Raw genomic sequence first — 25664 nt, forward strand, 5'->3', positions numbered from 1 at the left:
AGAAAGCCAAGAAACTGTAGCTATTTCAGCATTATATTAAGCTAATATTTTCCTTCCCTAAATACCCAGTGTTACATAATAACACTGAAAAACAGTCAACTTGTTTATACAAATTTATCTGAGAAATCTCTTCCTTTAATCAGTAAGGCCTGGTGACTGTGGAAGGTCTTTTTCTGAGTGAGTAGAGTTGTCTGGTTTTGGTTTCATTGCCTATCTTGCTTAATAAAAAATATATATAAGCAGATTTGTACACTTTTTATTCTAAATTGAAGTGCAAGAAGAAATTCTATGAAAGCCACTTCTCTTCTTAAAACTAGACTAGTGGTACAGGCTTAGTTGCACAAGGAAACTTGTGTTACCATCTCCTTAAGCTGCATCTTCCATTTATTGAAGCCTTGCTAGCGCAAGAGAAACTCTTTTCCATATCAGAATATTCACCAAACATGTTCTGTTTTCTGGCATCTTTAAGTGTTCTATTTTCACACAGCACATTACAGAAAACTCAAGATTTTAAAACCTCAGTCCAGAAAGTTTCTTCCTGACTGCATGAAGCCATGAGGAAGAATAACATACCTGTTATGAAAGCGTAATTTTGTAGCTTGTACATGCACAAAGCTGTTCTAAATGATGTTTCAGGGACACAGTAATCTGAGTATATTATGTGGCTGTGTTAAGATAAAGGACCAAATTTTTAGTAGAAGACCTGAATTCTTTTCCCATCTGTTTCTGTAGACCTGCTGTGTAACTCCAAATATTCCATTTGAAAATTTCTACTTTTGTTGTAAAGCTTCACCAGTGTCTATAGGTCATAAGTTAAAAGGAGGGAAAGAAAATTTTATTATATACATTATTTTATAATCAGTGTACTATTTTCAGAAGCTTCTGAAAAAATAACACTTGTCATTTGAGAGCTGCAGCTGTTAGTCTGTTGAGACATAGAGGGGATGGGGCAGATATTGAATTATTCATGAAGGCTATTGCTATAGTTGACAGAAGTTCATCAGCTAATTCCCCTACTCCATTATGAACTTTCTTTCAAATTCAGTCAGGCTACAGGAGTACAAGCTGTTACTTTTAATAATCATGCTACTAGAAGTTTCATAAACTGTGTATGTCACATAAGCTTTCTCTTTTAAGAAACTTATTTACTGTTCATTGGGGGCTGATAAGTGTTTAATTTTTAATTCTTTTGATACTAGTTTTAATACTTTTATAATAATTAATGGATAATGTGAGTAGTCTGATATGCTTTCAAAATGTAACTTCTACAAAAATGTTTTAAAAATGCATGTAATCATTTTTTTAATCTTAATTAAGTTTGATGATCCAAACTCCCTGACATTTTAATTTATATGCATATTTAAGTTTTTTGTGATTGCCTAACACAAGGTTTTATGTGCTGTTACTTACAACATATTTTTCAGTTGATAGGTCAATTCAACATGTGTAAATGCAAGAAAATCTTAGTTTGTCCAAGCATGAGGAAATCAAGTACTTTATATTCCAAATGCTAATTCTCTTGCTTGCATGGGGGAGTTGAAGTAGATGATCTCCAGAGGCCCTTTCCAACCTTAACTATTCAGGGATTCTGGAAGAAGCCAACAATTTTGTGGTTCAGGCTGTCAGAGTAATGATAAAATGCCGACATTCCAGGTTAGTTTGGCAGACCCCAAAATCATGTCATGAAGTGAGTGCTCATGGTGGTATTGCAGGAATGTTAAATATCAAAGACTTTGTCCCAGTTTGATAAGAAGCTGGGTGACTCGCACAAGGGATTCCACAAATGTAGCTCTTCTTTTTACACAGGCAGTATTGTCAGCTATCTCTGCTTTGGCCACAGCTAAAACACAAGTCTTACCATCATGTACTTGTTTTCTTTAGGAGATTTCTATCTCTTTTTACACATCACTGCAGTCCGATTTGGGGATTTGAGAGCAGTAGGAAATTGTAGTAAAAATTTCTTATCCATTTCATCCCCCTCTCCTCTGTTGAGATTTCTACAGTGAATGAGATTGAAAAATGTCTTTTCAGTGGTGTGCTTGATGCAGACAGTGCCCTTATTTATCCTGTGATGACCTAATAGCAGCAGCAGTACATGCCCTTTTGATGGAGAGGATTATTGTAATTCCCTCCTAGAAAGGCTTCCAGCAGCTCAGCTCTGTCACTTGCAGCCTGTTCAGAATGCAGTGACACACTCCCATCCTGTCTTGAGCAAGTACAATCCTCTGCCTTGTACTCATTTACTTTATCTGCTATGAAGTAGCTGCTTGATTTTAAAGTTTGCTGTCTTAGTTTTGAAATCCTTAATGGTTCAGATCCTGGCTATTTTCAAAAACTCCTCCACAAATATCATCTTGACAGTTATCACCACCCCCACAGCACATTTTAGGAATCTCAGCATCACATCTTAGGTTGGAAAGTTATGTCCTTTGCTGTGATAAGCCTTCAGGTAAGGAACTCCCCCAGGAAACCTGTCTTGAACCATATATCTTTATGAGAAAACATTAAAATTAAAGATACATTCTTGGCTATTTTTTTTTTAATCTGTTTCTTATTGTTCCGTGTAATTTCAATTAGGATTATATTTATTCCATTTCCTCTCAGTAATTCTTGGAGTTGTTCTGTCAAATTTTCTTTTTCCCTTATTTCCCTTCAAATATTATTTCTACCTAAGCATACTACCGATGTAGTTATGGATGGTGACTTCTTAATAGCATTTCATGTTTCATGTCAAAATCGTGAACTTCTGTGTATTAACTTAAACAGTATGTCAACATAATTTCTTACTAAATAATACACAGGCTGTTTTTACATTTAATATATTTCTAAAACTTGTATTTTAATCTTTATTCCTCTTCTTTACAAGGAATTATCCCTTTCTTCTTCGTATTATGCATTGTCAGTCACTAGGCTTCAGCTGTACAAAGCTCCTCAAAGGAATCTGCTTGTCTTGCTGTCCATCTTATTACTTCAATTATTGTTCTTGTAATTGTGGTGAGATGTTTACACCTGCGTTAGTATGTTGTTTAATTCTCCTGATTGATGATAAAGTAATAAGGCTAGATGCCAAATGTTAATGGCTTCAGTGAGGTCAAATGTGATCTGCACTTGTGGGCATTCATGAAGTACTTTGTACAAGACATAATCTATTTTCTTTTGCTCCATGTCTCAAATTCCAGTCTAATAATTTATAACCTACCTGAATTGAGTTGTAGAATGTGTTGTAGAAGTTTTTACCCAGTTGCTCTAAATACTGTTCCATGCACTGATATTAACTCTTTCCACCTGAATACACTATTTAGATGTACCAAATCCTCTCAAGATGCACTTGATCCATCAGAGGTTTGTTAACTGCATGAAAGATTTGGTTTTTTTATCCCTTACACACTCATTGATTTCAGATTCTCATTGGCTTGCTTGACTCATCTGGATACAGTAACAGCATCTATGATTTTATTCATATTAACCATTACATATGTAATTAATCTCAGGTACAAGAAGAGTTCTGCAGCCCTCAGAAAACTATTCAAGTGCTTCAAATTAGGCATAGACATTCATCCTTCTAGGTTTGGGGCTACAAGCTGTAGTAGTACTGAAAGTACTACTTTTGTTCAGCTTTTGTTCAGGTTTACTACTTTTGGATGTTGTACCAATGTCACAATTATTTTCATCATGCAAAATGCTTCCCCACTAAGACTTCACCTAACTGTTTGATGCGATGGTGTCTTCTTAAATGACTTTAAAGCCTTTGAATTTTACACTATCTCTTGGGTGCAAGTTATTTAAATAATCCAATTTAAATTATCATAATTCAGAATGTTTTCTAGCCTGGATTATTACAAAATGAAAGCTAGTCTAAAGTGGGAAAAATAGTTGTTCGTGTGTGGTTTCTTCTTCTTACATTAAATTTTACAAATTAACTCTTTTCAGAAAAAAAAAAAAAAAGGAAGTGGAGGAAGTTGACATGCATACCTGAAGTTAATTTCATTACATTTAGATCTTCCTAAATTTTACTTCAGTGCAAAATCCTTACTCTGTAAGATTAGCAAATTGATGACTTCTTAAACTTTTTTTTTATCTTGTTCTTTTTGGTAGTCTTCCAGTGGATTACACGCAGTGTCAATGCCAAGGAACCTTTTAGCCCAAACAATTCTTGAAACAATTTTAAAGTATTACATATTATTAAGCTGGGAATCTACAAATCCTCATTACTAGATAGTCTTCAGGGTAAGTCTTTAACCACAATCTCAACAGAATGTGGTGTTTTTAATAGCATTGGTTCCTATGAGCAAATTTTATTGTGGCATCATGGAATACCATGCATTCTTTTGCTTATGATTTATTCTCCCTAGATACAAAATGGTAAAAGGGATGTGTTAATCTATTTTTATTCAAAGTACAGAAATAGCTCTGTTACAGTTCAGGGATTGAATAACCAGTATTAACATACTACTTGTTCTTAGTCATGTTATACCTGATGCTCACAGTTAGAATATTGATCAATTACTGGGAAAGCTATACAGCACATTCTACAGATCATTGCTAAATATTACCTTCTCTTGTTTTAGTGTTCCTCAAAACACTGCTGAAAATCAAAAGTGTAAAATTACTACATTCAGTAATAGATCATGTGTTTCTGTGCTGGTTGCAACTTCGTTCTAGGAGAAGAATCACACTGTGATAACTCAAACTATACTTAAAGAATTACAACATTTTATATTAGTTTTCCCTCTTGTTTGGATAGTTAGGTCACTTTTCTGGGAGTTTTTTCCCTATATAGGTATGAATTTACACAACTAAGAAAGAAGTGTGTCAGAATGCAAAATGAATCTCAAGACTGAAGGAAACTGTTACTTATTACCTGTTTTTCAGCATGCAGTTAGAAACAGGCTGTCAGGCAGTACAGAAAGGAGAAAAAGACAGCTTATCTTGTTTGTCTGGCACTTACCAGTCTGTGGCTGATAACCCAGGCTGACTCTGACCTTGGCAGCATTGCACAAATAATCTTTATGAGAGGATGAATTTTAAGGATTTCTCTAATGTGTTAGACACAAAAAAAAAGCTATTCCTTTAATAAACTAATATATGTGTTATTTTTCTTCTTATCTTGAACAAATGTATTTGGACTAGCATCTGTCCAGGACTTTAAATTCTCCATTTCTCATTTGATCTCAGTCTTCATTGTAGTACTTGATGAAGTGCATAAATGAAGGTTACTTCTGAAGCCTTTTTCTCCATTAATTTTGACATTTTCAGATTGTGTTGCTTAGTGGTCTAAAGCTGGAATATTGTATTATAATTAACAGTGTGGCATCAGGGTCATATTTTTAGTTTATTTAAGATCAACTAAAATAATGAACTTTTCCCCTTTATCAAAGGAAATGCACTACTACAAACAGCAAAGGTAGGATAAAGGAAGGGGTGCCATGAGCATTGCCATGAGTTCAGATACTAAGATGGAAGACACCAGAAAAGTCAAATTACTGAATAAATTAGAGCTGTTTGATTTCTTAAAGTTCTATGTGTTTGATTCTAATGGAAGCTTCATCTTTTCAGGACATTGCATATAACATTCATTTAAACAATGTTCATTTAAGCAAAATATGAGCAAGGAACACCATTAGTTCACCTGACTGTGAAAGCAGAGCTAACCATGGTGAAATGTTAACACTTAAAGCAGGACAAAAAAAAAAAAAAAAAAAGTTTTACTTAAAATATATTCAAAATTTGGAACATTATTACACATTTTCAAAGTGTCTTCCCTTTTTCTTTCATTCATTTTATGTAGCTAATGTATTTATCTTTTTAGGACCACAAAAGGGAAACAAAATACATGTGCATGGAGGCAAAAAGTCAGAACAGAGACTTTAAGCTGTAATATGATCAAGGTATCAACCTGCTTCATAATCTCAGATCAAATAACTGATAAGTAGCAAGAGATTAAAAATGAACTCCAGTTGCAGAATGTATTCTCTGAAGGGCTGTGTTCATCTTTAAAAATCTTATTTACTGAGGATAGCAAGAGCAAAATGTTATACTACAGTATTATCAGATTTTCAGTTACAGAGACTACACAGTCGCTCCTAAAATGCAAAAAAATAAGAATTTTTTCATTATTTTCTAGCTGACAGAAGAGAAAAAGGATGTAAAACTAAATAAGTTATTACCGAACATTATTCCATGAACAGGGAAGAATTAAAAGAAGTCACAGCACACTCCAACAGGTGTACAGAAGTGTTGAGATGAGGGACTATTTATATAGTTATAATAGTATATTATATGGACATATTTTCCCTTCACACATCTTACTTTCGTAATGTGCATGACATGTAATCCTCTCAGCAGTGACACTGCACCTGCTATCTGAAGCAAAATATAAAAAGTCCAGCAAGTAGTCAAAACTATTGTGACATTTTATGTTAATATTCATTGTGAATTTAACAAAGGATTCAAGTTTATAATACTTGCAAAAAATCAATCTCATGACAGATATTGACTAAAATACATGTAATTTCTTACTAACAATCTTAATGTACGGAGTATGTTGTACCATATTTTTCACAACTTACTTTTCTTTCAGTGAGACCAGGCTCAAAATACACTGTTTCCATGTAATTTTAGATCTTACTGTATTCCAAAATTATTTTTACCCTCTCAAGTATAAAGTTTCACACATTTCATTTGAAAGATGGCCAAAATTTGGGGAGAAAACTACATAAAAATATGAGCAAATATATCACTACATTCTCATATAGATCTGACAGCAAACCAGAATCCAAAATATAACGATGAATTATTTTGTATGAGTGAATTCTGCCACCTGTACCTTGAAAAATGGAAGACTAATTTGATTAATTACAGACTATAAATTACAGGCATAAGAAGTGCTGCCAGTATCAAATGTTAAACAATCTACTCAAAGTCAGTGTTGTTATTTGAAGAAACTGGACAGAGACTCAGCCTTGGAATGACAATTCTAGGTTTATTCAGAAAATGCTCAAGAGTGAAGTATTATCATTCCTTTAGGTTTAATCCATTGTTTTCTTTCATGGCATTGATACAGTTATCCATAAATTGGTATTTGCAAAAACTCCATGCTGTAACCAGTTCTATCAGGATGTAGATATTAATTTCATTTTCAAGGGAGGGGGATGCAAAAGCTTCATGTCTTCATTAATCTTAATTAATTTGAAGGTAAGTTCTTACAAGCATCTTTTTTCCTTGTTTCTCTTTTAGCAAAGTAAAGGAGAAAGGCTTTGCTCACTTTAAATAAGTTGAAATTCCTATTAATAGAAAAGCTCTTTAATCGCATATGAAATGGACCTCTACACAACTTACTGTAAGCAAAATATCAGCAAGGAACACCATTAGTTCACCTGACTCTGAAAGGAGAGCTAACGAAATGCTAATACTTAAAACAGGACAAAATATTACGAAATCTATCTAAACCAAAAAGCAATGGATGCCTTCTTCAGCTGCATTACAATTTGTATGGCAGAACAATGATCCTGTATGGAATTTGGCCAGGATGTTAGGTATATTGATGCCTTAAGTTTTAGTTTTTATATTTTTCAGACCCTGTGCTGCCTAGGTGTGTTGTTCTGAGCTTCATATTAAGTGCCAGTGAGCTCTCTTCACAGAGTAGGTAGACAAAACAATTCCTTTTCCAGCTGGACACCAAGGACAATCATTGCAAGTTTCAGGCCCAAAAGCATAAACAATGTTGGACTGAAGAGAGAAAACAAGGAGGATGGGACTTCATAACCTGAAGCTGTCCATAATTGGACAATGAACCCCACTATGCAAATGGACCAAAACTTACAAGAATGTGAGACCTTGTGACCAGTCATCCATTTTGTGACTGTTTTGGGTCCATCTTGGGTGTAGCCCTGGCCAGGCTCTTATCCTGCCCAATGTGTGCCCTTCAAGGCCTTTCAATAAATACCTACTTTATTCTTAACTCTGTCCAGCCTCTGTTCTAAATCAGCCTTCTCAAGGCATCAATATGAAAATCACTATAGAATTAATTTGGTATCTTTAACATTCCTAGTGATCAGGATCTTGGTTTTAATTCATTAGTAACACATTCTTTTCTGTTAGCATAGTGCCTTTAAAACATCACTGGTGGAAATGTCTTTATTACCTGTACAGGTTTGGAGTCTTATGACTTGAGGCCTATTATTTACCCTGTTACTCTTTGTACTATAGGAAGATACTGTCCCTGTCCTAAGGAATTTGAAAAATATAAATCTGACCCTGATTGACCCTGATTAGTTTGTGAGAATCAGCAGGATCACAGCACATGCTGGTTTGACTCTAAGAACTTGGGGAAGTGAGTTTTACACTAATCAGGTGTGCATACACCATACAGCTCAAGAGTATTGGACACCCCTTTGATTGAGGCTGACAAGTCTTAAAAGACGAACATGTAATCTCACCCTCTTACAAGGCAGCATAGCATGGTTCTGACTTAGGGTTTAGGAAACAAGCAATTACTACTCTCCTGTATGCATATCTGTCTTGATACAGGACATGCTTTGTCCATGGCAGGTGCAAAGACTGCTTAATTTGGAAACTGTGTCCTTATAGCGCACCAGGTAGAGTCAGACTCTCTTCATGCTGCTCTTCGGCTTTTTTATCAGATAAGCATAGCTGAGCAGAGTGAGCTTTAGATCCATATAAAACCAGCCTACCATGGACATGACATTATACATCATGATCAGTGTATTTTTGACTGATGAAAGAAAATGGGTGATGCAGTGGCTTAACTAAATTTGCAAAAGAATGCACATTGTCATGTTTCCATGCTTTTTTAGCTGACAAGATACTGTATCATAAGAATGACAACTACCAGTCTGTACACACCTGAATTCATACCATAAATTCTTGCATGTATCTTGTCAGTGGTTATTACTACAGAATCATGCAGCAGAACAATTTCCAGAAACAACCTTATGCACATTTGCTGCAAGCTCTATTTATCCCTGCAAGAGGTTTCTGCAGGAGCTACAGACTTACTAATGCATGGTTCTCCTCTGAAAAAACTGGTCTGTGAGCTGGAACAAATTATCAGGGAATCTAACATCAAAGGTTAACAGACAACAAACAAAAAAAATACAAAAGTGAAGACTTTAACCTGAAAACAGAGCCCCAAAACCACACTAAACTTATAACCCAGAAAAAGAAAAAAATGGCAACTGAGCTTCTTACACTGTAAATAAATCAGCTAGTTGTTGTCCCAGGGTGCTGGGGTTGAAAAGTAAATCCATGAGCTGGTATGGGAAAATGTTGATGATTAAAATAACATGATAGTATCCAAAGTATCCCAGTAATTTGATCTCAAAATTCTCAGTTATTTAGGAAATTTAACAGCAAAAGCTGTAATTGTTGAAGGTCCTATTGACCTTGTACTATGCTTGTACACATTCAAAGTATTTTATTATTGTTTCATGCAAAATTGCAGAATTGGAGCCTTTGACTCCTTTGTATTATCTCCACATGGCACGTGGAGAGTAAAAGGATGATGATGATGATGATGACTACGATGAATGTTTTGTGCTTAATTTTTGAGATGCTTCATTACTGTACAACACTGCTGTAATGTGAGGATTTAGAGCCTTCCACATCGTGGCAACACATTTCTCCTCTCCAGAGCCAACCAGTGGACTTAGTGGAGAGACTAAGAAGCAATAGCATATTTTTCTTTTATTTAAATGGGATAATGCCATAGAGATGTGTGGGTTAAGGCCATTTAGAGTCTGCAGCTTTGATATTAAAGTGGTCTTGGGTATTTAAGACAAAATTTCTCAAATTTTTTTCCAAAGTCTCAGCTTGTAAAAATCAATAAAGATTCCAAGAATTTCATATGCACAGAAGCAATCAGGAAGTGGGAATTATTTTCATGAACTCTGCTTGCAAGCATTCTGAATTTTGAAATAATTGTAAAAACATCTTGAATTAGGTTTTAGCATGTTGTTGACATTTCCATTTAGTAGAAGCCATTAGTGACTCAGGTAGTTTTCATTTTTGCAGCACAACATGGGTTGAGAGCAGGAAGAATGTACTTACAGTATTTCATGATGCATCATTTGTTATATCTGATGTAAAAAAGAGAATGCTGGAGATTACTTACCTGGATATATTGTGATAAATAAACCACAATTTGATACATTTTCTTGGAAAATATGCTTTTTAATAGCAGTGCACTGATCACTGGTCATTTATGCATGACCTAGTTGCAAAATTATCTTCGTATTACCTACAAAGATAGGAAATTTAAGTTTGCAGCCTAGGTTTAAATTTAGGTTTACAATCTCTGACACAATATTTCCATACAAGAACTTGTTTCAATTATTCTGCTCTTACTGTTAGCAGAATATTTTAAAGCAGATTTATTATCAGGAAGACATGCTAACCATGGATCTGTCTTACCCAAAATGTGGTTTTATTCTAAAAAAGTATAAGAATAAATATACAGTTATCATCTGACTCTTGTTTACTGTATCATTTGTAAAGTACTGCTTGTTTTGCCCTTTGAATATTATTGCTCACCTCGAATTCTCTCTAGGGCCAAAAGTGAGTTACAGACATAACATCTATTAATAACAGATAGACATAATCTGTCTGTTTAGCAGATATGGAATGTATTTTGTCCAGCCTTTTTTTCTGTTCATTGCAAAATTGAAATTAATCTCTTTTGCTTGAGGCTGCATAGTTTACTGTTATTAGTTGGGGACAGTAAAAGTCATGAATTTTCAGCAGTAGAGAAGCCTTGGGATTTTCAGCTGTTTCTGAGTTCTTAATCAAAAATGTTACTGATTGCTTGGGAATCAATGAACACACTCCTGAGGGGAAAAAAAAATGGCAGCATAGCCCGAATATTATTCACAATGTTTTGTTAAAAGACACGGTGATTCATAATGATTATATTTTTTGCATAATGTAACATGAGGAATGTCAATATTATCAATTTTTGCTGTATGTAAATGTCTCAGAAATATATTTTGATTTTCTGATTTGTGCTTTTGATCTTTTTGAGACAATCTTGCTCACACAAGTAGCTTTTAACATTTAGGTTTTCCTTTTGAACTCTCAGCAAGTTTTAGCATATTCAAAAGTCTTTGCCAATTCAAGGGTTGTGAATCCATAGCTTTGTAGTCACCAGACACTTTTGTAACAATATAATTCTGGTTTAAGAGAATTAACTTTGTGCTGATGATAGAAATTCCAGCCTGTAAGATTAATGGAAACAGCGTTTCTGAATCCTTGAAGGACTCGAAAGGTGAGAAAATGACCCTAAAAACCATCACATTTCACTTCACTTCTACTATTGCCAAAATATTATTCTTTGTTAGCGCCAATTAAAATTTGTCCAGTTTTAACCATGCATGACTGAACAGGAGTTAAGCATTTTTAAAAATACATTGACTACTGTCCAGTCAGACAACTGAGTTTCAAAACCCTGGGTTTTTTGGATCTCTTTCAAACAGAAAAGAGGAAGTACTTCCTTTTACAACACCATGTCAAGACAAGGACACACACTCTCATATATGCACACACATACAAAAAACATACTATTCAAGTTACTTCAGAGTTTACTCATTGCCACATGGGACCCTAAATAATAGCAGGAAGAAAAATGAATAATGCTTTGTAAAAAAAACAGCAACTTATTTATGCAGTGTTTCAAGAATTAAAATATTGCCGGTGCAAAATATGAGGAGTAAAGATAGCTGTTCAGATTAGGCATCACAGTCAGTGCTCTGTCTTAATAAAGCAACAGGTTTCGCTTTCCATGCATATATATGTGTAAACTATTTTAAATCATTCTCTTTATAAAAATTATGGTTGCAGGCAGCATTCAGATTTTATTTTCAGCAGTGGAAATATGAAATAACAGGACTGGCTGGGGTTTCACTCAGGGCATGCATTTGAATAGCCAGGATCACAGTGCTGGCTCTGAGGCTACAATGCACATCTTTACAATGCATTTTTGGTAGCAATAAGGAGAAGCTGTGTTTTCAGAGGATTGTGTTGACAGAAAAGTACATCAGTGAAGGCCACCTTGCTCACAGTGAAGGTCTGCATTTTAAAACAGCACTAAAACAAAATAGTCATTGTGTTTTGACAAAGGTCTTAACTATTTATAGGAGAACAGCCAGAACTGCAAAGAATGCCAGATCTCTCAAAACAAACCTGGAGGACACACTATTACTAGGGGCTTCTTTGTAGCTTTTTAAAAATACAGTCAATGTAAACATTCAGAAACCCAGGCTAATACTTCTTTTTAAAATTCAGACTTGATTTATGACAGCTGCATTGGATCGTTAATCATATATTATCTTTATGGGAGCTTTTTTCTAACATATGTTAATTGGCTGTTTTCTGTGACAAATTATGAGCTCTTACTTTGATGAGGTTCAATTGCAATCATGTTGGAGTTGAGTATGTAGAGTTTCCAGCCCCCACTGGCTTCTTTAACCACTACAAACATCTGCACATCACCGCCGTGCTGAGTAATGGCAGGATTTGAGTTGATCTGATCTCTGTACTGTTTTTTCCACAGGATATTTTCAGCTCTTTGCACTAAATCTGTTACAAGGTTCACTGGTTTTAGCAAAAGAGCTAAAACTAATATCTTATATGGGATTAGTAGAATACAATGAGAAGCAATTAATAATACACAGAAATATTTTTTAATATTCAGAAATTTCAATGCCGTATTAGAAATTATTAGCTTTATGACATTCAAGTTTACTGGTGTCATATAGCATTTCCAGAAGCAAAAATGCTGCCCGCTTTTTGAAGTTAGCTTGTTTTTTTAATTCTTAAATGTAATATTTGCAAGTTTAAAAAAGAGAAAAAAATTTTTACTTGTGAAGTTGTTGGCCTCACTTTAATTTTTTTAATTTTTACCAAAAAAAAAGTGTATTTCCCAGCTCAACAGGAAACATGTCTAATTTTGTTTTACATAAACTTGCACATCTTCCTGTTAGTAAAGAAAATTTTGCACTGAAAGTTAGTGTCTTTTTTATATTTAGGAAAATCAAGACTACATATATTCGGTATGTAAATTAAGGAAATTCAGAAAAAAAAGTAACCCCAATGGAAGTTACTGCATTTTTTTTTTTTACTTAATCTTTTGATGATATTTGGACACCTTGTTGTATTTTATACAGTGATTCATAGGAAATACTGAGACAAAAAATGTGTGCCATATTTTAATATTTGTATTCAAAGCTGTTCTTAGGGTGAATGTGCAGAAATATGAAATCTTATATATTTTAATAGCGAGAGAGCAGCCTGATCATAAAACTGTGTCAAACAAGATCAATTACACTGCAATTAATTTAGCAGAACACTACACAGCTCAGCTTTGACCTGAACCAAATGGCATTAGATAAATCTGTCCCATTTGTTCTTCAGAGAAAAGATGGGGGTTAAATTTCCAAGCAGGTGTTAAAGTTTAGAACAAGAGCCAGATGTGTATGGAAGCTACTTCAGTCTCATGAGAGTGGTTTTAATTCAGCTGTTTCCCTGGAGTACCACACAATCAATGAGTTCCAAATCCTGGGGCTGCCTGCCTTTATTATGAAATCATGGAAATATTTCTTCACAGATTATCACTGAATATGTGTGGAAAAATTAGATCAGAAATTAAAAGTAAAAAAGGTTAACCTCAGAATTTACATGAACATCATATTTCTTTGAATTTCAGCACAGGAGAGGTGACAACCAAGTGGAAATGCTTACAGAAGAGATGTATTACTATAAGGAGAACTTTAAGCAGTGCAAAACTCAGACCATGGATGTTTAATATGTTTCTCTAGTCACCGCTTGTTGTCAGCAGTATTTTACAAGTGAGCATATGTAGGTCATATGCAGCACAGTGAAGATCATTAAAGATAGATGAATTGAATTAGAGAGAGGTTTGAAAATTAAGATTTTGAATGTGTTGTCCCTATTTCAGAATGTCAGTGAAAGTGAAGTGTCTTGAAAAAATCTACAAACGACATTCAGTTCTACTTGCTAATATGAGCTTAGTTGGCTTTAAGAAAATAAAACAAGATAAAGGGAGATATACATGTGAAAGACAGGGATTGGTACTTTATTGGATTTTGAGGCCTGTGAGCCATGTGTCTTAATTGGGGCCAGTTGGGATCATTTAATAATTGCTGTCAGAAGATCAAATTTAATTCTCTTTATAAAAAGACCACAGTGGGATAGAGTTAAACAAATTGTCATCTGAGATTTCAAATGAACTAAGCTTTAATTAGGTTGATTAGGATGCTGTAAGAGAGAGAAGGAAAGAGGAAATTGATGTATCTGCTGTGTACCATAATGGACCTTATATGACAGTACCATCAAATATCTTTATTTCAAGAAGATATACATTAGCATAAAGGAAGATATGGCTACAGCAACAGGCATATATAAATGTCTTAGGTATACAAGGTAACTATAACTTTCTGAAATTAGTGGTTTTAACTATAGGTATGAATATTTTTATGATCATAATATTTACCCTTAACATTGCTTTTATACAGTTTTAAATACTCTAAATTATCTTCTTTGTTTGTTTACATACTCATTGATTATTCCAGATGAGAATTATAGCCCTCAGAATTTCTCTATTGCATAATATTCACTGTACTTAGAACATTTGCATGAGCAAATCCTCTGATTCCTTACCCCACATTTCCAACAGAGAAACTGAGTAAAAAATGAAAGTGACATGAAATATTTTTGACAGAAAAGGGAGCAGATCTCAGACATGTTTGCATCCCAACCTTGAATCCTTTGAATTATGCTGCCTGCTACTTTTGCCAAAGCTGCCAGTTTCTAAGGATATATTTTATCAGAAATCATCTTACATATCAATAGAGCTCAAAAAGTGCCATTTCAGAGGAAATGTAATGTACATTCATGGTCACAATAAGATTTAGCTAATGTATCTTTGTATTGATTAAGTTTTTGTTTTTTCAGCATGCTTTTAGGATAATTGTAAGATGAGCAATGCGGGCAGTGATCCTATTAGACAGACAAAATGCTCATTGAAGATAGAATGGAGACTATCAAGCAAATTCCACCGTATTTTCCTTCTGCAAATTAAGAATATTTTATGCCTGTTTACTGAGATTTGTCAAGGATGTTGACTTTTTGCACTGGCTATTGTCAAATGCAGTACGTTGTATACAAGAAAGAAAGAAAGAAAGAAATCCAGCTGCATGTGCTAATGGAGCAGTTATAGCTGAGGTTCTGTAAGCAAGGTGTGATGCTCACTTGTGGCTTTTGTAGTTATACAGAGAAGCAGATGTACCTCTGGTAAACACCATCCTTTCAGTAAAAATTTTGCTTTTAAGAGTCTTGCGTTTAGAGCTGTTAGACTCCAATTCTGTGAAAAATTAGAAGACAAAATCCTCATGTGGAAAGTACAAATTAGCTGTCTAGCACAGTTTTCAAAAACTAAATATGAACTATGATATGGCTGAGCAGCACACTATATTAGACTAGGCTATTTATGTCTTTGCAACTAATGCAGATACAAAGCTGCAGCTCTTTTAGCTCTTTATCATATCTCAGCATAACTCCCCAATGTGTTGTATATCTTAAATTTCTCTCTCTATTTTCATGTGAATATTGTTAACAGAAATCTATCTATTGTCTGTCTGGTTTTTAACCACTAAGGAAAAAAATAAGATTTGTAGAATATCCCAGTAAGCCAGAGCAACACAGACAACTCAATAGACATTTTAAGCCAGTTATTTCTGACAGCTTTTTTTTTCTCCCATGAGGCATCTTTTTACCTTTTTTACACAGCAAATTCCTTGTTCTCTTTCCTTTTTTATAAGAAACTTTATGAATTTTCGTCGTTCCAAACCAGTGAGAATCTAGTTTGTATCTTCTAGCATAGAGAGATCCTTCTTGTCAAGACGCAGGCTGGAGGTAGAAAGCAAATAGCTTTCCAGTGATTTATGGCAGACTAACACTAACAGATATGGCCACATACTTTATTTCTCGGTAGTCAGAACCTTCCGTCTCTCCAATAGATGCTTCATCCTGGACATGCCGAATCGCAGACATGAGGCACAAGGCAATATATGTACAAGGTTTATTTCCTATCAAGTGGACTCTAAATTCTTTGTAATTGTGTTTCATTGCTGTACTGTACTTTTCTTCCCCTCTTTCAGAGCAAATCCATTCTGAATTTGCATGTTTCTATGTAAATTGTCTGTGTTTTGTATGTTTAACAGCAAGAAACTGTCCTAATTTATGAGCTTTGCCATTAGAAAGGACACATATTGCACAGAGGTAGTTTCCCACTTCTCTGCAGTGAAATGTAGGTGTGGGGTTTCTTTTTTATTATTAGCCTTATTAGGTACCTGACATACATTTCATCTCCTTTTGTCCTTGGGAAAAAAAAATTATCTGAGTGGGATTGGAAGATGTTTGAATTGTCATGGTCATTGGGAAGATTGATATATTTCCCTTGCTTTTTTTTCTCTCCTTCTTCTTCCTTCTCCTCATTTTAAGCCTGCAGCTATCTCTGGGCAAGCAGTTGCATTCAGGGAGTGTCATAGTTTTTATACCCATATTTATCATATTACCATTCATACAAAAAGAATGAACTGTTATCAGCTTAGCAGCTCTCCACAATGTTGTGCAGTCTACATTTCAGAAGAACTGTATTTCATTCCTGACATTTCTGGAAAGGTCAGGAATTAAAGCAAAAAAATGTGTTTCTAGAATTGAGTATACGAAAAAGAAAAGTAGAACATCTCTGTGTCTAATCACTCCTCTTTAAGGGAGAAATTACCACATGAAGGGTATACTGACCTTAAGTTGCATTAAAAAGCTAATAAAAATACTTAAACATGAGTTATGTGTTAAGGTTTAAGCTATAAGAAAACCAACTTTTTGTTTCTGTGATAGTATAGTTGAAGCTGAAATGGTCTAACACCACAGACAAATTATTTCTAGACAGAGATAATATTTTCCATCTTCTATAGCTGGAAGTAAAGGATCAGTTTGAGGTATACTGAGGAGCCAAGAATTATGCAACATAAAGGCAATTGATTTTTTTCCAAAATTGTTAGTCTACATTAGGTACTAACTCTGCTTACAAAATTTACCTGACTTATTTTTTCAGTATTAGTGGTGGATCTGTTATCATGTTGGTATGAGTTGAAAGGAGCAGAAATATAAACCAGTAATACAGAAACCAGTAATATTCTCTAAATTTAAAGCCATGTCTGTCTGAGACTCCTTCTATCTTTGGAGACCCAGTGATGGACTTGGGTGGCTGGTTGCATCACACAAGATCTAATAGCAAGAAACAAATTTAAAAATATCTAAGATATTACAGTCAAAATTTTCAAGCCTGAGTAGGTGTTATCATATAGCAAAATGCTATCAAATAGCTTGAGAGTCTGGCATACAGAGATTCCATGGGATTCCAAAGGTTTGTACAGATTTCATGGAATTTCTGTGACTTAGGACATCTGTGAAAACTCTTTATGTTTAATTACTTAATTTCTCTGGTAGGAAGCTGAACCATATAAAGGGATATGCTTTAGAGTCATTGTCCATTTTTGGCTTGGGTAGCTAGCCAAATTCAAGGTATTATATAGGTTGTTGCAATTAGGTTAGGGAAACTGATAAGTAATTCAAATATTTCCTTAATTCTGTTTATTTACAAAGATTTATTATACCTCTAAATGCAGCAAGGTTGAGAATTGAGGTCCATTATCAGATACTAATATTTGAGTTCCCTATCCCATCACCTGAGCTCTTTCCCAATGTCTCTATATATTGAGCTTCTTCTTATCATCACAAGTTACAAACCTCTACAAAATAATACCAAATAGGGATCTTTACTATGAATTGTTTTTTTTAAAATTTTCAGGACTGTAAGATCACTGAAGTTATGCTTACCAGCATAATCCTATAACTTCTGTCTTTCACCTTCCAGACATTACTCAAATTACTCTTAAAATGGCAACATCATAAGCCACACTTCCAATCCAGAAAAGAATTTTATGCCACCCCAACATATTTATACAGTTTTCCCATCAAGATATTTCCCATCATAAACCTGTAATAGTTTTACTTTCATTCAAGCTTTACCTCGGCAATTTTTTTCACTTTAATTATGTTGGGAAGGATTCCTTTCATTAACCCTTTGACAATATTTCCATACAGTCTGTTTCCCGGTAGAAGTTTTTCTCATAATGAAAAACTTATTTACATCTCGGGGTTTTTTCTCTTAATTTCTACATTCATGTTCCCAGTTTTATGGCAATTTCATCCTCAGTTTTTTCCCCTATTCAACCTCCTTAGATGATCCTTCCTAATTTTCAGCATAGTCTTTGAACCAACTGCAGTGCTCAGTCATTTATTTGCTTGGTAATTTAAAGACACTTTGGGTTCTTATTATGGTTTGCTCCACTTATTTATGCCACAAAAATACTGTTTCCAAAAGTTTTCTCTTTTCTCTGAAAACTTCCTAAAATTATTCATTTGTAAATGTGTAAGACATTCCTTTTGAAAATTTGGTTATGAGGTTTCTGCAATCCAAGTCTTTGTTCCTCCTCACAGAGATGAAGTGGTAGTGCAACACAAACCTGGAATAGCACAACTCAGCTATGTTGTTAAACTATAGATACACATGATTACAGTGAGAAAAAGGACTCCTTTGTTGGGTTCCAGAGGATTCTTCGAATGAGAAAAGGATCCTGGATCAGGGTGTATAAAATTTATCTGGAGCTTGTTGGATGAAGACAAAGGAGATGAGACCTGTGTAGGTCTTGACAAGTCCATCCATTTTATCCAAAATTTAATTGTCTTCTATATCCATTCCACCTACTGCTTCTAGACTCATCACTGACCACAATTTAGGCAAACACTGTCTAGTTGCATGTACCAAGCTCCCTAGCTTTCAGCAAATTATAAGCAGAAAGTAATCAAGAAGGATTAGGAAATCATCCTTTTTTAGAATTAATCCATATTTTCTTCAATAGAAAAAATCCAAAATTGCCTTTCACTGATACTGGCATTACTAAGCACTTGTAACCCAGTTCAGACTATGATTTTATGTTGCATTATACTGTTTTTTCCAGTAATACCTGGAATAATCCCCTGATTCTGAAAAGCTGGGGGATTTAAGTTCCACAGACTTCCTCATATGAAAACATTAGTAATAAATCTGTACATCTAGATCTAACCACAGTCAGACTACTTTAAGGTGATGCAATAACAACACTAGAGATCTTACATTTTCCTGTAAAAAGTCAACACTCTGCAAAGTCCTTTGTGTTTAAGACTGCTCCCAAAATGTAGCACTAGTATTTTATTTGGTGTGTAATATGTCTTTCAATACAAAGAGACACAAATCACAGTAGCTCCAAGACCTTTTCAACTCACAAGGTGCTAAATCTTACCCACTTCACTTGTTGACCACTGAAGTGCTTCCTCTTCTTTAGTTCAGTAAATGACCGACTGAATTGGTAAAACACCTTTCATGATATTTTTATGCATCTAGTAACTATAATGCAATCCGATCAAGTTACTAGCTCAAAACTGTCAAGGCTCCTGGGTGAATTTGCAGTGGTTCAATTTCCCTACTCCATTTTAAGTGAGGTTCCCATTCCTAGCCACTGTTTCCATTTCAGACCAATTAGTGTGTCCAAGTGAATAAACTGTTATGATTGAGGCAGTCTGAAGTGCTTTATAGATCTTATTCCATATGTATTGGTCAGACTCCCATTATGTCTGTCCAGCTTCTAAGGGTACATCATGAACCTAATCATAAACATACAAACCTTTTCTTCAAACTATTTACTCTATTTTTTTTTTCTTTTGGGTGATGGGTATACATGGAAATACTACCCAATAATAGTTTTTAAATTGACTCTTCACAGGCATAGATTTTATACTAACATTTCACTTAATTGTTCTCCTTAAAATTTGCATTCGTGTCTGCATTAATTGCTTTACAATTTAAATACTCCATTTTAGCAATCTTCAGAAATGTTGTCAATTAGCCAGGTCTTCCTTTCTTCCTCAAGCATAGCAGGCATATCTTACTGGTGTTCAAGCAATCAGTTTTCATCTGGTGGTTGCTTCTTGTGGTGCACTGCTACAAGGAATGATCTCATCATCTGTGGCAAATTCCGTGATCACATGGAAGTATTTTGATCTCCTGTCATTACCAGCATGACCAGGTTTGCTATAGCATGCACGCAGTATTCATAAAATCTTCCACCACTGTGCTGGATGGATGTCTGTCAGCACATATTGTGGAGGATAAACTAAAGTCACTCCTTCCCTTTTGTACAGACATGGATTGGCTTGGATAGAGAGGTGGCTACAGACGGCATTAGTCTCTTGAAAAGCAGGGTCTGTGGCACAGTGAAATAGGGCCAGCGTTACGAAGTATCATCTTCTCTGCTATTTTGTCAATGATGCTTAGTTTGCCCCAAAAATCTTTTCAGGGGAACTTTGCGAAACAAGGAAGTCTTCCACCCATGATGCACAGGTTCTTGCTCTGTGAGATAATTTGGTACTGTATTTGAGTTGCAAGCTACATAGACCACAATTGTCTGAAGTCTTCAGAAGTGTATAATTCCAAATTAAAAAAAAAAAAAAAAATCACATTTAAAAATATTCTCATGGCTGCTCCAAGGAATATAACAGTCTTGATGAAACCATTAACTTAGCTGCAAGAGAGGAATTTTCTGCAATTCATTGCTACATTGTCATTATACTAGGCATAGGTTGAAATGTAATCAAGCAAACAAATAAGCAAGCAAATAAGATACAGCTCTGTAAGTTCAGATTTAAAATAAACACATTCTACTATCCTTTATACATAAACAAACTAAAAAATGGAGTATAAGTTGAAATACTCTTATGAGTCCAGCAGACACTTTCAAAATCAGTAGAAAAAATAATGAAATATTAATTCAAATCAAATAATTTAAGTTTTATCTTAAAATTCTAAGTAACAATTTACATCTTGAGAATTATTTTGTAGTTTGAACTTCAAGAATATTTTACTCCTGCCTTGGTTCAGAACTTCATTTCCCTGGAATTATTCTCCATTATAAATTAAGCTCATGCCATAAATCAGCAGTCAGGTTAGATAACTGAAAAGATAATAAGCCTGGGTAGTTACAGATTAAAAATATTTTCTTTATGTGCAGTTTTTTTGGTTTGATGTACTGTCACTCTAGCAGTCTCTAGTACTTTATCTATTATAATATATCCATTATGGCTTAAATGTTTGTTTTATATTTCCTGTAGCCGAATGCATGAGCTATTGAGAGTTAAATTTAGTAGATTAAAATTAACTCTCTTCCAACCTTTTCATATGGCAGCCTGCCCATAAGATCAAAACACGTAAGTGTAGGTTATGTTTAATTTCTAAATCGGAGTGTTGTGGACAGATGTTTGAAAGCTTAAGATGACTCAGATTCATTTTTGCATGGCTTTCTGCCTGGAGAAACATACTGTAGATCATACCATTGCTGCTTTACTGGTATATTGCCATGGTGATGACATATATAATTTTATCATAACCTTCTGATAAGGCCCATACTGCATCCTTTGTTATGACCATGCAACCAAACCACCAGGTAAATGTAAAGAACCACTTCTATCTTTAATGTCAACTGATCTCAGTCAGATAATGTGATGGATAATTATTTTCATCCTTCTCTGCATTTCTTTAAACTATATCCAGCTCAAGGTGACAGACCCAAAATGAGTGATGTCTTCAATTGATGTAGTATGCCCAGCTTTTTCTTCACTGTGTAGCTCTGTCAATGTGTGGAACATAGTCAGTCAGGATTTTACAGAAATGGAGTGACCATTTTATCTAAATGTGTGTCCCTCACTGTCAGTGTTCATGGTTATGTTTTTGCAGCTGATGTTTCATCAGAAAAGTGGATGATGCGTTCTTACTCAGTACATTCACATTTTTAGACAGATTCAAAACTTGTTTGAGAGAACAGTTTTGCATAAAAATATTTCATTTCTTTATATATCAAGATAAGAATGGTAGGAAAAAGGGAACAGCGCTTTTTTCTTTACATCCTTGTATCAGCATAATGAAAAAAAGATTGTTTTGTTCTTCAGTTTTAACCTAATTAATCCATTCAAAATGTAAGCTGCTTAATGGAACAGGGACGTCTTTATGACAAGTTTTTTACTTTTTTAAAGCAACCATGAAAATGCTATAAACTCTAGCACATTTTAACTTGGTTTTTCTCTGGCTGCCTTCTTGTTTATAAATTAAATATTTTTACTGTCGTGTTTTGATACTCCTTATTTCTCCTGGTGTAACTGCTCAAAGGATTCTCTGTCTGGGTGTTGCAGCAGAGCAGATTCAGACAGTTCTGCTCAGAGAAGGAAGTGGACAGTTTTGGTTCCCATTTTGTACTTCTGGAACAGTTTAGGGAAGGAAGCACCTTTACACCTTTTATTGTTCGTGGTTGCTGACATAATATCCTTCCCTGACTGCTCTGTGCGTGCTTCCTGCCATTCTGTCAAGATTCTTCTGTGCTGCAGAGAAGGGATAGTGGCTGTGCATGTGTGTGTATGTGTGTGCATATGTTTGTGTGTCAGTGTTCAAAAGAGAGACAGGAGCTGTCAAGTGATTTGCTGCATTTCTCCTTAAGTTCTTTTCCCTTCTCGAGGCTCAGATCAATCTTCTGTCAGCTACCACTGCCTCTGCCAAATCATATAGTGAACAGAAGACTGCCAAAAATTAAGTTCCTCTTTTTTTAAGCAGTCTGGTTTGTTTTGGTTTTGGTTGTTTGTTGGTTTTTTTACTACTTGGCTTTGTAAAAAATACCGCAGAAAATTATAACAAAATAGCTTTTAACTCCATATTTCTTTAAATGCAATTTGTTTCCACGTGACTATATTATTAAGTTGGAAGTTATCTTTTAGGTGGAGCTACTTCAACAAAGCTCCTTTTAAGATTCTCTTGTGTAATTGAAGCCTGCAGACCTATTTGACTTTTGTAGTACATTCAACTTTTCTAGTCAATCGGCTTTTTTAGTGTTAGTGAAATAACAATTTACCAGTTAACAGGAACTTTAAATACTTAATACTGCAGTCCTTGGTTCTACAAAAACTTTCAAAAGGTATTGAGAGTGCTGGTGAAGTCCTTAGCAGCCATGGGGATTTTTTGGTCTCCAGAGTTCTTTACATTCTGTTTGACTTGGAAATTACCAGGCTTTAAAGGTTATAGCCCTTGCATGAGATGACTTGATTTACTTGTCTGAATTTCATTGATTGGGAATCACTCCAGCTATCTTTTTCATATATGCACTAATGAAATATATAGAGCTATGAGCTAACACATAGTAAGAATAACACTTGAAGGACTTAGTGTTGATAGGTGTATATATGTATATATATATATGTGTGTGTGTGTGTCTGTGTGTCTGTATAAAAGAGTAAGAGAATATATAGGGAATAAGTATTAAGAATACAGGAAAATACCACAGGCATCCAAATTTGTTTTGAGTAGTACTAAGAATAGCAGAAATCGGGGGTTTTTTTCCAAAGGAAATAAATTTGCTAAAAAAATTGAAAAACTTTTATTTAAAATTGGTCTAGTAAGCAAAATGCAAACTAGAACATATAGGAAGAAAGACTGGTTTTTTTTAATCCATGCAAGAAAACTTAACTCACTGCCCATTGAAGCAAATTTATGTTTCTTTGCAAATTATATGTTTGATGACCTAATTACATGTTTTACAGAAAATTCTCGTGATCAAGTCTTGCATGAATTACTTTAAGATAATTTTGTGTAGATCACAGGATTTTTAAGGTTCCAACTTTAAACTGTCTGTAAAAGCTGTTGTTTTAAGACTGGTCTTAAATGTGGAACTGATGAGTGTGTGGGAGTGATTCAACATACTGCTCCTCCACTGTGATTCCTATCCTTCTTGGCAGAGTTTTCTCAGTATTAAGTGATTTTTTTTCTGAACTCACACAGCATCAGCATCTTCATCTGCAGAGCAGCTCATCTTCACTAACCAGGCACAGCTGCTCTAATCTGCCCACCCTGACCTTCCACCCTGCAGTGAGCAGAAGCTTAGGCATATAGTGCTGTAATCCAATAGCACCACTGGCCTCAGCTGAATGGAAGGAAAGGAAGTTCCACATGCATTTGCTGTGGATTAGAGTATGGGTTTGCTTCTACAGATAAAGCCTGTTAGACTCTTTTGAGTCCTGCATGTGCATGGGAAACACCATTCTAATTTGTGCTTTGTGTTGGAGGTAAGACTATAGGAAAAACAGGAAACAAACTCAATCCAAGGAAATGTAAATCCGTTTCTAAAAATAGACTGGGTTTGTTTGTCAACACTGAAAATCAGATAAGACTGTCTCCTAACTTTGTTTGGAAAAATGCTTTTAAAAATACATTTACAAAATAAATTAATTTCAAAGTTTTGGCCTTCTTTTAACTTTTTGTTGTTGCAAATATGGCCAACAACCTTTGTATCTTTTTAAGCAGTTAGAAGCTATTGTTTTCAAAGATAAAAAGCAGAAAAGAATTTTTGCAGTCTATGTTTTGGTATATTTATAATATTAATTGTTCCATGTTCTGTGTTCTCCACTATAGTAATGATATACAAATATGCCCAGAAAATAATATAAAAAGATATTAATGTATAGAAATATAGTAAGTACTATACCTGAGCATTTGTTTTGCCCAACAGATTAATTACATCATAGTGGCGAGCTAGAAAACTCAGACTGCTTACTCGTTAATTTTTTTTTTTAGCATGATAAAACACTTGAGCAGGTTAAAGTTTAATGTATGCTAAGAAAATCAAAAGAGAATTGAAGATCAGAAAGAGTGAGATCTAGCTTTTCTGCCTCAGTAGCTTTGAATCAGAGCCAAATAAAGGATTAAATGACCAGGATATCAGCTTAGTATTATGTAATATATTGTGAGAATTTATCAGGTCGGCTGAGATACTATAAGTTTAGAATAAATGAGGAAATGCTGGCCTCCATTTTAAATTTACAAATTCTTTTACTTCCAGGACAATATTTTTGCTACAGTATGGAGCAAACATAAAAACTTTAAAAGAACATACAAATTCATAATTGTTCGAATTTCTTTTTCCTATTCTGTGTTTCAAAAACCTTTGTGCTATTCTATTAAAAAATATATAAATATATAAATTTGGTAAATCAACATTATAAATGGGAAACTTCTCTCTTTTACCTTATACTATATTAATTAATTTTTGTATTTTTTTGTTTTATTTCTGTGGACTTCCTTATTGTCAAAAATACTTTGGATATGATAGAAATTAATTATGTTGGTTATAACATTTTATGAAATATGTTTTCTGTATTGTGTATTTTTATATGCTCTGCATATATCTCCTTAGCTCTGTTTACAGTATTGTAAAGCTCCTGCATTACTAAATATTGTGAAAATATTTTTCAAAACATTCTTAAATTGTCATCTGCCTCCATTGTTCTGTTTTTATAAGAAAACTTACGTTTGCAAGTTATAAATCCTTTGCAGAACAATTTATAATTTGCCCTTAAATCAAATGAGGGAAAAGTGCTTGAAAACTAGTGTTTCCTTCAAGTATCTTTAGCAATACTTTTACTAATTTATATTCTTA

The 25664-nt window shown here is 34.4% G+C and overlaps 1 protein-coding gene across 12 annotated transcripts in view; it reads left to right on the plus strand.

The window, feature by feature from the left end:
- The window catches only part of MEF2C (myocyte enhancer factor 2C), a 140344-nt gene that overhangs the window by 37612 nt on the left and 77068 nt on the right, over positions 1-25664 (plus strand). The window contains exon 1 of one of the 12 annotated variants that reach the window (XM_088053997.1): positions 24156-24294. The exons of 9 other annotated variants lie outside the window; for them this stretch is intronic. The gene's annotated coding sequence lies outside the window, so the exon portion shown is untranslated. Of the gene's footprint in view, positions 1-24155; positions 24295-25664 lie in introns of those variants that run through there. 2 more of the 12 variants (XM_088053999.1, XM_088053998.1) reach the window with 2 other exon arrangements.

Source organism: Pseudopodoces humilis, chromosome 4 (genome assembly GCF_049639895.1).
Source record: "Pseudopodoces humilis isolate 2021_Gansu_Grassland_sample_001 chromosome 4, ASM4963989v1, whole genome shotgun sequence".
NCBI lineage: Eukaryota > Metazoa > Chordata > Aves > Passeriformes > Paridae > Pseudopodoces > Pseudopodoces humilis.